The following is an 11809-nucleotide window of genomic DNA, read 5'->3' as shown; positions in this document are numbered from 1 at the left end:
TGAAATAAATAACATAAAAACATCAAATATTAAATTAAAAACTTCTTTTGGAAAAGTCTTTGAACAATTCTTATAATATGATATATTTCTTACATTGTAAATAACTCCTTGCATTGTTAAGATTTCATTCTTTGGTAAAAATACACACAGAGTCCCCTCAGTTGCTTTAACTAGCATCATTGTCATCTCTAGGAAGACACAATCTCCCAAACTGTGATGATAATGTTAAAAAAGACAAATCTAGAGACAAATCTAGATTTCAAAATTGGGTGGAGGAAGAGTTTTATTAAAACTTTAATTAAAAATTGAAATTTATTATTAATATATTTTTATTAGAATTTAAAAAGATTCAAGTCCATGAAAGTATTGTCGTGTTTCAGAAGTCTCATACGCCAGTCTAAAGCCAGACAACCATGCTTGCATTTTCCCAATGATTTGCATTAAACTAGTTCACCCTGTTGTTGTTGTTGTTGTTGTTGTTGTTGTTTTCTTTTCATAAGAATAGAACTAAAAAAAATCAAGTTGGACTCTCTGTGAGTAGTTTAGGAAGGGAAGTGTTAATCCATTTCTGTAAATTTCTAGATAATGCCAAATGATTTTGAGTGACATAAAGCAGATCTGTGGTTATCTATTGACATGGGTGATGAAGGGAGGAGGGGAGTATTAAAAAATGCATTAATACATTCTTGGAGTTGATGGAAATGTTTGTTATCTTAATTGTTGTAATAGCTTTATAGGTGTATATGCATGTCAAAACTCATCAAATTGTACGCTTTACATGTATGGTATATGCCAATAATACCTTTAAAAAATCTCTAAAAGAAGAAGTGGAACCTTGTGAAATATATATTTAATGTAGGGCATAAGATGCATGGTTAACCCATTAGAAAATTAATGGAGGTTGTTATTGCAATATTTGTTTTAAAATATTTTTCTGGCTGCTGTGTGATAACCAGGTTGGGGACAGGGTGGATGGAAGTGGAGATGGAATTCTGTAAGGAGACATGGACTACCATATTGTCAGTGGAGGTACAGGATATTGGGTTGATTCATGACAGAGGTAGTAGGTACAAAGAAAAGTCTTGCTGTGGCACTGGCTATAAAGGTCAGACAGAGTAAGGAACCGAGGATGATGGTCAGCTTTTTGGCTTGAGCAACTGGATGCATTGTACTGCCATTTCCTGAGATAAAGAAGAATGGAAACCATTAAAATTTGAGGGAAATAAGAAGAAATCTATTTTGGACATATTATTTGTGAAATGCCTGTGAGACAGACAAAAAAAAAAAATGTGGAGTAAAGGTTTCTAGAACTAACAGGAAAAGTTAGTTACAAAAATACCTTTGAATATTGCCAGCATATAGATGTGAGTGGGTAGCTTTCATGGAATGGAGACAAACATCACTGAAGGGGAATGAAGACACAAAATCTAGCAAGGTAACAAAACTCCCCAACATTCCAACTACACTCAAAGCAAATGGAAGCTAACCCAGAGAAAGGAACCCTGAGTCAGGATGTTAGATGACTTATCTACTTGGATGTTTACAGCCCTCCTCCCACCCCCAAATAATCAGAATGAGGGTGAAAAGAAGTTCTATGGGCAAGAAGCTCATTTTTATTATTTCTTATGCTCCTTAGAGGCTGCCTTCTAAATTTTATGTATTAGTATTTTAGTAAATTAACCTAATCTGACTCCAGTTGAATCTTGAAATTATCCTGAAAAGCTCTTGGATGTAAATATTTACTTAATAGGTGTTTACAATCACCTCACCTAAAGTACATCTCTTAACTAATCTTGATGTATCTTTTCTGACATACATACTTTTTAAATCAAATTAAAAATGAAGAATAAATTTCTGCTAAAATTCTCAAAAATAAGTCAAAATAATTTGCAGAACTTGAACATTCTTTCTTTGCAACATGTGCATGGGATGTGGAAAAAACTATGCTATGATTTGCTGAAGGTAGCTGGACATTCTGTACCATGATGCTTTACAATCAGCAGCTCTTACATACAGAGATCCATCATAAAAACAGAGCAAAAATCTTTGAAATTATAATTATTATAGAGGGAGAATAAAACAGAAATTTTATGGCTGGTATGAATGGTGTTCTTCAGAGTAACACATAGTTTGAGAATAATCCACAGTAGATTTAGTTTTGTTAGTTTCCATTTGCTTTAAGTATAGCTGGGGTATTGGGGAGTTATATAACCTTGCTAGATTGTTGTTTCTTCATCTATAAAATGGAAACGGTACAAACAACTTCTAAGGATTTTGATGAGAATAACTGGGATAAAATGCCTTATATAGTGCAAAGTACTATAGACTGCACTGCAAAAAATAATAATGAGACATCATGGCTAACAGTGGCACCTAATATTCAGTGATTTTAATGTATGTACTGCATTTAATTTCATTTAGAATTTTCCAAGTCATTTATAAGGCCTAGAAAGAAATGACGTCAACTCTTCAGATATTGATGAAACAAAATAAATGACACATGCATTTTTTTTTAACTTTTATAGTTTGCTGACTGTGAATTTTAGGGATACACAATAAAAATGAAAGGTCTTGTGGGCTGAGTCATATGTCAGCCAAAGATGGCTGTGCTTGGGTGAATTGTGAAAAAGTTGCAGTGAGGCTTAGCCACTGAGGAAGACCGGAGGAAGCACTGACTGCTGGGAGGAGATGGAAAATCATGAACCAGATTATACTGTCGAGGAAAACCAAACTTTTGATAACATAACCAGAAAAATTATCCAACTTCCAGAAGCAGAAACAGATCTACTTGCACGTGGATCAACGTATATTGGACTTAATGCTCCTCTCTTTGGCCTAATAGCAAATAGTCTTTCTTTGCATCTTAAATGTGACACAGACTTGCATAGCTGCAGGCTTACCAGTGGCATAAGTAATTCCACTTTTGCCAGCAAAGATATCTGAAAAAGGTTTCGTAAATTTACTGTTGCATACAGGTGGTTTGAATTCTGAAACCTGTACCATAACACGGGATAGATTAGTTGGTCTATTTTTGGTGGTCTGTACCCTGTTTACTTGCTATATCTGTGAATGGTGGTCTAGCAGCCAGGTATGCCTCAGCCCTGCTACCAGATAAAGGAAACATTTTAATCTACTGCATCAAAATTTCTAAGCCTGTCTTTAGACAGATGTTATTTCCCTTTTTGCTCCAGAGTGGGTTTGCAGCATACATTTGTTCTAGATAATATAAACTACTTATAAATGCTCTTCAGTAGACTGAACCTGGCCTAGAAATTCAGCAAATGTGTACTCAAAAATAAAACTATAAAAATAAACTATGTCTAATGTATGAATAAACATAGACTTTTAGTTTTAAAAAAATGATAAAAGGTCTAGTACCTGCTCAAGGTGCATTGCTTTAACTGAAACATAATTCTGAATATGTTTCTTCCATTTCTCCCATTCCTCTCTCTATACTTAGCTGCTTTTCTAATTTTCTAATTCACATTTTTTCTTCTTTTCTTTACTCCCTGATATTGCTCATTTCCATTGTCTCACCTGTATCAAGATTAAATCGTTAATCATAATTCCCTAATTGTTTAGTTTTTATTTTTCTGTTTACAAAAATAATACATATTTTTCTTTTTATAAAAATAATTCAATATTCACTGCTGAAAATTTACAAAAAAAAACTGAAGGAAGAAAACAAGTAATTCATAATCCTATGACAAGAAATAACTGCTATTGACTTTTTGCTATGTAGTCACGCAGTCTCTTTTCTATATATTAACATATACTTTATAAGTTCACTAAAAGCAGCATGTCGCTCCTTTTTTTTTTTTTAACGTACTTTTCCATGAATATGTTTCAGATGATATGAGTTACTTTGCTACAACATTTTTAGGTATTGCATAGGTACTTAAAATTTCAGTTTTATCGATGAAACATGATTTGTTAGATCTATCAAAAAGGCTGTTGTCAGTTCTTTTTTCTTGTATTAGCAGCCCTGTGATAAACATTCTTAAAGCTGTATATTTGCATGAATCATGATTATTTCCTTAGGGTGAATTGCTGGACTCAGTCAAGCCTGCATATCAAATTACAAAACTTATAATACCCATTGCCAAATTGCACTTCAAAAGGTTCTAACATTCAACACTCTTTCCAGCTAGATATGAGTGCCTCCTTCCTGACACTGTAGCTAATAGTAAACCCTGTCATTTTTCAATTTTAACATTTTAGTCAGGGCAATCTTTTATTATTTTAATATATGTTTCATTGGCTTCCAGTTGGGTTGAAAAGTTTTTCATTTTTTTAAACTTTATTTGTATTTTTTAGTTTCTGTAATGCTCACGTATTTTGCCTGGTTATCTATTAGAGTGCATGTCTTTGTTATAATCACTTGTAATAAATTCTTATATATTAAGAATATTAACTATAAAAATAAATATTTGATTAAGAAGACCAATGATGACTTTAACATCTCTAGGATTAACATATGCCAAGATTCATCCTAAAACCCAAGAGACAGTTAAATAGCTTTCTTAGTTTATTGAGATGACAGTGATGATAAATAGATGAATGAATTTAAGTAAATTCAGTTTCATGCTTCATTTTTTATTACTCCATTTTCATTCAAATTTGAATCAATATTGCATTTAGTTTATTGCTGTTTAGTTTGGATTGTTTACATCAATATATTTAATATATTTTTATTCACTATTGCGTTGGTTATGTTTTACTTTCTCTTTCCCTTGAAACTGTATGAACATGTTTTTCCCTTATTACCCCAAAAGAATGAACCTGTGTAACTAAGTTATTTTTTTGGTTTTGTTTTGTTTTGCCATATTACCCTAAAAGGGAAGACTTACTGGTGCAGCTAAAGTTAAAGAGAAGAATCAAACTGCATTACAATTTTTGTGTAAGGTTTTCCTGTGTCAGCCAGGGCTCTAAGGCTTTGTCTGGTGTTGACATCAATCGATAGAACATGACTTCTTTGAGGTCAGCAGCTAATCACAAATGTGATCTCAAGGGAATTCATGAGCAGATCTCTACTTCTCCAGACTGACTTAGATATACTTATTCCATGATAAAAACTAGAAGATTGTAGCTTCGTGTAGCGTCAAAGACTAAGCTAGCTGACGTTCATGAGTGGTTAGCAAATAAGTGTGCCATGCCAACAATGAGAACTGAAATAAAATATCTCACATTATTATCGTGCTTTATAATCTTTTCACTATCTCATGTGACCCTTACCTATCAGTAAGGAGGATATTAGAGCGAGGTAAAAAAAAATGAGCTTTGTAGACATATTTACTTGTAACCTGATCTTGGGCAAGTCAACTAATCTCTGAAAAATATCAGCCTCCTTTTCAGTAAAATAGAGATAAAAAAGAAAATGATACTTATCTTTCAGAGTTGTCATGAATTTTGAAAAATACAGTGAATTTTAGTACTTAATACACAACTCGTTCATTCATTTATTCAACACATATTTTTTTAGCATCTACCATGAGTTTTAGACACTAGGAATTACAGTTTGAAGGAAAATAGTCAAGGTTCCTTCTCTGATAGATTATAAAAAGTAACAGGCAATAAACAACAAAGATTGATGGACAGGTAGACAGGTAGATGGGTGGATAATTTCAAATAGAAGTAAGTGGCATTAAGAAAACGATACAAAATAATGTGATACTGTATGGGCAGTGTTGGGTAATACTGAATAGGGAAGTCAGGAAAATCTTGTTGAAAGGTGGTAACTTGAGCTGACACCTGAATAAAAGACAGGACGGCCACGTCAAGAGGAAGCGGTGAAGACCTCTAGATAGGGCATATTTGTGCAAAGGCTGTGACATGGGTATAAACTTTAGTGTTTGAAGAACACAGATATGCCCAGTGTGGTTGGAACATAGTGAACCAGAAAGAGCTTGGCATGAGAGGGGTGAGAGAGGAGGTGTTGGATAGATCATAGATTATACGAGGCTTTGTAGTCATGGTAGTGAGTGGACTCGAGGTAAGGTAACAGGGAGCTATGATGATGATGATGATGATGATGATGATGATGATGATGATGACGACAATAAAGATCAAGTTGATAATTCATTACCAGTTCAACAATTTAGGAAACGGTCTTTTTCTTTTCCTAAATGTTTTGTACCAAACCAGCCACTGAATCTAGTTTGCTGTAATGACTCTTTTCAGTTTCACTTTTTTTATGTTTTGTTGTGCCTGTAGTAATGATTTTTTACCTCTTTAAGCCCTGAGTTGATTACCGCTCTTGATTTTTTTGTTTGTTTCTGTGTATTTTCTTAAGGCGTTTGCCAATTTTCTGCATCGATTTTAATGCTGTAGAGCATTTACAAGACTCAACAGATTTGTTTAGGAATTAGATTTCTGAAATTCAAACTGCTGTATTTTAATAAGAGCTATAATTAATAGACACCTTTATAGTTTTCTCATTCTCTACCTATCCCATGCCCCAATCTTGTTTTCTTAAAGCCAGGCTCTCCTACACACACATTTTAGCCCTACCAGCCAAAGAAAAGGCAAGCTTCAATTGACTTTCTAGGAAAGCATTTCCCCTTCCAGAGCCTTGTCTCCTCAACTACTCCTTTTGCCTGTTTGAGCTTTATCTGTTTGAACATCTATTTCTTTTTCCCAGTTATGGCTTTTCTCCTTGACTGGACACTCTACTCTCTATCCTTGGCTTTGGCACCTGCTATGTTTGGTGTTCTCTCATCACTATTTTAGGTCATGCCTCAGCTTTCCTGCATAGCCTCTGGCATACATCATGCACCTTGTTCAGCCCATTTACCACCCACACTCTATAATTTTCCATTTGGACTCACCAAATGTAACTATCAACCAGGACAGAATTTGCTTTCCCTCCTGGCACTCTTTGCCTGCATTTAAGTTAATAATTGCCTTAACGATAAGAAGAATACATATATGATATACATTTGCAAGTTAGGTTTCATCCATCTGACAATAGATGTTACATGGAAAACATATCCTTACAAATGCATATGCACACTATACAAAGACTCAAATTTTGTTTGTGGTTATCCAGGTGTTCAAAAAATATTGCTCGAGTTTAAGAAGATTTTTTTTTATTATTTCTAAAGTACTCTTGTAAATATTTATGAGTTTTGGACTTTAGCATCAGTCTTATTAGCAGCAAGATTATAGAATAACTTTAAGAGTTGATGTGTGGCTTTCAACAGAATTAGTTTCCTTTATGCCAGTCATTGTACTATGTTTCTATCTTGGAAGCTTCAAGCTTCAAAAGCTCTCAACAAAATCAGAATACATCTGAAAAGTTCTATCCCATTCCACGAAGGTGATACAAGTTGTAAATGGGAAATTTATAGGCTTGAAGGGAGAATAGGGTGTTTGGTGATAGTGGTATTTGCATGTCTCTAAGTACAGATTTCACTGATTTTAGAATTTTATGTAAGATATGTTTTTAATACTTACCCTATACTTTTATACTATGTTAAACTAACTGCCATTTGGCCTGTTGACTGTTTCTACCTTATGTAAAATGATAGTAACATAAAGAAACCCCCCAGAATGAAGGAACTATAAGCCATATTCGCTCCTATACCCTCTACACCAGGACTCATTGCTTCAATCAGTAATTCTTGATGTGAAATCTCATCAAACACTCCTTGTGCATGTAAACATATAACCCACCATTGCATTTATCATTCCCTGATAAAGCATTTGCCACCTCCTTTAAACATGTCCATGAAGTAATTGTACAAAACCCTCCCTATCACAAATTGATGTTAGAGATCCCTTATCAAATCACTTTTTCCAACACATTCTTTTATTACATCTTCTAAATTTGTTTCTGAGAAGTCCTCCATACTGATAAGATCATCAGACAATATTTTTTGGAGCTCACTGAATTATGTCTTCCATAATATTATTATACTCACTATTTTTCAGATATCAATATTCTCATCACTTCACATATAAATAAATCACAGAGATAAAATTATACTAGTTTCACTTGATTTTCCATTTACTGTGTGTTATTCTTCTATTTCTGATATTCATTTATCCTTCTAAAACAAGAATAAAAGAATAAATCTTTACTAAAATCTATAAAGTGAACCTTATAATGATTAGTGATAGTATAGTGTGGCATTGCACTCCATTGGTAAATAATATAAGATTGTTGATTAAGAAATTCTATTGAAACATTTTTTATTATAAAAATTCCATACTATCATCACTTCATCCACAAATGTTTGCTGTGTATTCTCTATGAAAGGTACTCTGCTAAGTGATATGAGGGACAGAGAGAAGTATCAGCCCTCAAGATATTGACAATCTGGCCAGCGTGCAGTTCTCATGCATTCATTACAAAAAGTAACACACAGGCCATGTCGGCTGCATAGTATAGCTAATGTCTTCCATGAGATGAAGTCATAGCATTATGGTAGTGAGGGAAATCTACCCAGGAGAGTGAAAACTTAAGGTGGGAGAGCCTTGAGATATTATCAGGATCTACTTATGTTAAAATAAGGAGGATATAAGGGTAAGAACATGAGCAAAGAATGGAAATGGGAGTCATGAGGTATATTATAGAACTGCATTGTCTAGTATGGTAGCAGTAGCCACATATGGCTTTTGAGTACTTTACCTGTGGTGAGTCTGAACTGAGATGTATGATTTCAAAGATTCAGCATGAAAAAAAAAAGTGAACTATCTTAATAATATTAATTATCAACCATTACATAATGAAATGATAATATTTAGGGTAGATTGATTTAAATATAATAATGCTACTATTAAAATTAATTTCCCCTGTCCCTTTTTACATTTTGTAATGTGGCTACCAGAAAATTTAAATTACATTCATAGCTCACATTTTTTGCCTTAATATTTCTACTGGTCATTGTCGAGTTATTGAGTAATTGTAAAAAAGCTTAGTTTTATTCAACATGTGTCTTTAAGAAAGGTAATCAGGCTAAAAAGTGCTGACTGATTAAGAGAGGCTAGAGAGCAGAAATACAGAATGTTTTAACCTATTCAAAGGCCTACACATGAAGTAGCAAAGGCTAAATGAAGTAGGTGCTCGTGGGGGAGAGACGACATGGCAATAAATACTTTTTTGTGTCTGATTACTTTTGCTCAACAAAATAGATTTTTAGATTGTTCCTAGTCCCAGAGACACCCTAGTGACTAGACATGGAGATAAAAAGAGGTAAGAATCAAATAAGCCTGATATGGTAAACTGAGGAGACAGAGAGAATGATGATGCACTCCGTGGACATGAGGAATTTGGTGGGGAAACCTGTGTAGTAGGGAGAGATTTCTAAATCCTGGAATGTACTGTAGTGGTTGAGTTCTGATGATGATTAATCTCTTAATGGAATGAAGAATGTAAGGAACATGTAAATGGCTAAGCTTGATTTAACGGTGTACATCAGTGAGTAAATGTATTTAAGACTGATAAAAAAGAAGCAGAATTCGGGAAGGAAGTGGTGAAATTGATCATAGAGATTAGACAACCATCTCGGTAGAATTGAATTGAATGTTGAATTAAAGGGTAATGGTATGATTTCAGGTAGTGATTTTTTTGACAGTTCAAATGCAAAGCCAAGAATTGAACCCTAGAGAATGCTGACATTTGGAGGTTGGAAGAGGATGTTCTACAAAGATAAATTGATCAGTGTGGAAATGGGAAGGGAACAAAGACTGTGGGATCATGGAACCTAAGAAACTGAAAAACAAAACAAAACAAATATATATATATCTATATATATCAAGAAATAGGAACCAGCCAACAGGAGAAAATATTTTAAGAGACATAGAAAGGAATGTAGATGGCATTTTACTTTTTAGCATCAAAATATTACCTGGCAGGACTCCAACCTTCAACTATGAAATCTAAGAAACACCAGATGTTCCATGGTCTGTCTTTCTGCCTTTGGATCACATGGCCCATGCTTGAGCTTTTCTCCAGATGGGTTTGCCCTTTTCTCATTCTCTGGTAAGTATGCCTACCCCATAAAGTTTCTCCTGAATAGTGTCAGATTTATTGTTTCCTGTGGTATTTAATAACTGCATCCTCAGTCAGCACTTATCACAGACTGCCTGATACTCTTTTTTGTACATATTATTTCTTCTGACTCTAAGGCGATGTTTTTTCATACTCCACCTGGCTGTTTCCCTAGGATTGCCTTTCATGCTTAAATTATTCCATACATAGAAGAAACTGCTGATAAAGAAAGATTCAGGGCTGGAATCCTGAGAGTCACAGTGCTCCCAAGGACCCATATAGGTCATCATTGGTTTTCATTTCTCTACCAGTTTCTCTTTAGGGCCTTCACTGTTGTTTAAGAGCAGAACCCACATTCGCTCACTCATTCATTCATTCATTCATTCATTCATTCATTCTATAAGGTACAGAAATATTTGGAAGGTTATAAAATATATTATACATGCATCCTGCATACCCTCGATTGAAATTTACATATATGCTTACATGTCTGTCTTCCATGTTTGAATGTAAGATTCTTGAGGAAAGGAACAGGCTATTAATATTACATTTGCATTCTTAGTGTCTAAATGGTACTTGGCATCTAGTAGACTATGACCTTACATTTGTTGCATGGATATATAAATCAATGAAAGTGTAAATTTTTTCCTGAAGTTTACAGGCTGAGAAAAGAAGACAAAATATGTGCACAAGTTAACCAGAGTACAAATAGGAAAGAGATGTCAGACAAAGTACTCATAAAACATCTTAGAAGTTAAGTGAAAAGATAATAAAATCTCACAGAAGCGATGGGAAAAGGCTTCCTGGAGAAGGTTGCATTTCTGCAAGGCCAGAGGAGGGTAGAATCGAAGGGTGGAAATGGGACAGTGCCTATTGGTTCTATCAACTTTTTTTTCATTTCTTTATATTTATTAAGGAAAAACACCTATTTTTCCATGTCTAGTGAGTTTTTACTTGAACTCCTGGGATCATCTTTCCTTTACGAAAGCTTTTAATTTTTTTCCATAAAAAAATGTGTACAATATGTAGCCGCCCAGACGGGTTTTATTTTAAGGACAACGGCATTTTTACCTCCTGTTTGGTGTGAGGGTCTGTGGGTTGTAGGAGATGAGAAAAGAGAGTCCCCAGCTGCCACAGCCCAACAAAACCACTGAAAATGATGACTGCCCCATTTCCACCCAATGCCACATTCTGAAAGTGATCTTTTTGAAAGGAGGATTGCAAATAGCTGCTGCTTCTCAAAACTGCAATTGCTTTTCATGAAGCAGCCGAGACTGTCTCTGTGCTGACGCAGCTCCCAGCATCACAGCAGCCTGCCTTTGAACTGTTAAAGATATTTCCTTCCCAACAATAAAAAGAGCATTTTACAAAAGCAGAGAGGCCTTGTTTTTAATAAGCTGAAATGGATGAAATGGGCAGTCACGAAATAAAAATGATTATGAGGCTGGGAAATGGAGACATAGCGAATACCCCTCCCCTGCCCCCTCCCTCCCAGATTTAGGCAATATTCTCTCCCTCTAGGTGATGTTCTGAAAAGATATGCATAAACAGCGGTGGGAAATGAGTACTAGGGGACAAAATAGATATGACTTAAAGGATGTTGAATTTTCTGAACATATAATGTGCTATGCTGGGAAGAGCTTGCGTATTAGGATAAGGTTTGGATCCCAGCTCTGCCCGTTACCCTTACCAGGTTTTTGATTGTTTACTTTTATTTTCAACTTTTTAAATTGCGTAACCTTTCCAAGTTCAGGTTTCTGCAAATGAAGCTTATATTAATTACTTTTTAGTGTTGCCAAGAGGGTATTGAGATAA

The 11809-nt window shown here is 34.6% G+C and overlaps 1 pseudogene; it reads left to right on the top strand.

The window, feature by feature from the left end:
- Positions 1 to 2688: 2688 nt before the first annotated feature.
- Positions 2689 to 3299, top strand: LOC117031510 (transmembrane protein 126A-like; annotated as a pseudogene).
- The last annotated feature ends 8510 nt before the right edge of the window (positions 3300 to 11809 follow it).

This window comes from Rhinolophus ferrumequinum, chromosome 12, assembly GCF_004115265.2.
Source record: "Rhinolophus ferrumequinum isolate MPI-CBG mRhiFer1 chromosome 12, mRhiFer1_v1.p, whole genome shotgun sequence".
In the NCBI taxonomy this organism is placed as follows: domain Eukaryota; kingdom Metazoa; phylum Chordata; class Mammalia; order Chiroptera; family Rhinolophidae; genus Rhinolophus; species Rhinolophus ferrumequinum.
Note: the sequence above shows the minus strand (reverse complement) of the source record. Positions and strands in the feature narration are given on the sequence as shown.